Genomic DNA, 2,045 nt, shown 5'->3' with positions numbered 1-2,045 from the left:
AGACGAAATCTAGGTCTCCTACTCCTCCGCCATCTTGCTCCGCCCCCCCGGAGGGTGATGCTTTAACATGTTTTCAAGCAGGCATATTTTTTGACATAGCAATTCCAGTTGTAAAGTAGTACCCAGCATCACGAGACACACATATTTCAGAAAGGCAACATCCATGCAGTTGATGGCAGTGTGGCTTGAAGCGGGGATAACTGGGTGATGAATGCCAGGCAGAAGAGCAACGGGCAGGAAAGCCGCTGGGTGGTAGCTGGTGTTCACGGCAGGCATGGCCCCACTGGCATCCCAACTGAGACACTCCCGGGCCACCAAAGCCAGATCCGGGGGGGGTAGGGAAGGCCCTGCGTTGGGACGTGGGGGCACGAGCAGGCATCTGGAACAGCCAGAGGAAAGAAGGAGCCTGTAAGTATCATCCTGCAGATTGACAGACAGACTCAGGTCTTGTAGCAAGGATGTGTCTAATGGTGATATCTTAGACAACCGTCATATGGATGAGGGAGTCATTCAACCAGAGGGATCCGAGTTCCACGCAAGCCGCGTAAGGTCCCTCTACCTGACACGTGGTAGTAACTGCACAAACTTAGTGTCTTCACAGGGTGATCAACACTCAGGGATCAAGTCAGTCAGACCCCCTCCAGCCCTGGGAGAGAATCCGCCCTTGAATGCTACCCAGCCCCCACGATGAAAATCGTACCGCGTGGCAATCTGAAATTGTCCTACACTTTCCCGCTGAAAATATCAGGAGGATCTTCCTATTTAAAAAACAGCTGGGTCTCCCTGCCCTTGAGCACAAGGCAAGTGGTCAGCATGTAATTGAAGTAAGTGAAAAAGAGAACTGAATATAGTGTATGGCACCTGCAGAAAACAAGAATCATGACCCCCCCCAAAAAAAAGAGAGAGAGAAAGAGAAAAGGAAAAAAAAAAAACAAAGAAGGAAGACAAAGAACACAGACAGTTTTGTATATTAGGCAAAGTACATGTTCAAAGAAATTCTCCCACCCTGTTCTCTGTCTGAGGGCATTTAAACACCATGCATGAGGAGCAAGCGGGTTTCCTGTGCCGCCCCTAAGGACTCTTCTGCAGGGCACACTGTTTCCTTGGCAATGCAACTTGTTGACCTGAAAATAACATCACAGAACAAAAATAGAGCAGCGACCAGAATACTCACAGGCTCAGTCGTCTAGAGAAAAAGTTACATAATAACCTGAAAAGTTGCATAATGCCATCTGAGCAGAGAAGCTGAAATTCATGGTTAGTATATTAAAACATAACAGCTCCATCACATAGAAATTATTTTTTTTCCCATTGAGAGAGGGATACTGAGATGGAAAAATGTGTGTCAAGCTACAAGAGTATAAACACATAGTCATAATGGGTGGGTGATTTCCTGCTATCTTTTCCAATGTGAATTCTAAAAAAACCACCCAGCAATGATGAGTTTATTTTAGCAAAGCAAGAGGAAAAGCTCACCATGTCTCCCCAAACCACTTCTACCCTTCCCCCCACAAGCTAGCTTTCTTCCATATCTGTACTTTATTCACTGCTTTGTTAGAACGTCTTTCTCCAGAACCAAGCAGGCAGCCTTCTCACTGCCTCTAACACTCGGAACTGTCAGAAGCATGGACATCTGAACCATGTGGGAGTTTTGGAGTGCATTCTTGGGAGGAAGCCAGATTCCAACACGGAATGCAAGGCTTGGCATAGGGCAGCCCCTTAACAAAGGTCTAATTAACAAGAGGGAAAGTATGCAAACCCAAGGGGCCTTGAACGTGTTGCAGTTTGTTAGAAAGTAAGAAATCAAGAATGCCAACAAAGACACAGGCTACAAGGAACCCCATGATGAAAAGCCAATGTCCTTTTGTGGCTTGGAGGGCAGAGGATGCAATAAGGTGTGAATAATTCCTTAGCTTCTTCACTTGGTTCAAAGTCCTTATCCTTCCACACCCGATGGCATTCCCTTGTCATGGCTGACAGAGTTTTTCAGTCCCTCTGCAGTGGCATAAAAACCCCTCCTTTCTGTAAACACAGCATCGTTGGCC

Source organism: Callorhinus ursinus, unplaced genomic scaffold (genome assembly GCF_003265705.2).
Source record: "Callorhinus ursinus isolate GAN/ISIS: 27379988/994484 unplaced genomic scaffold, GSC_fseal_2.0 scaffold17, whole genome shotgun sequence".
NCBI classification, from domain to species: domain Eukaryota; kingdom Metazoa; phylum Chordata; class Mammalia; order Carnivora; family Otariidae; genus Callorhinus; species Callorhinus ursinus.
Note: the sequence above shows the minus strand (reverse complement) of the source record.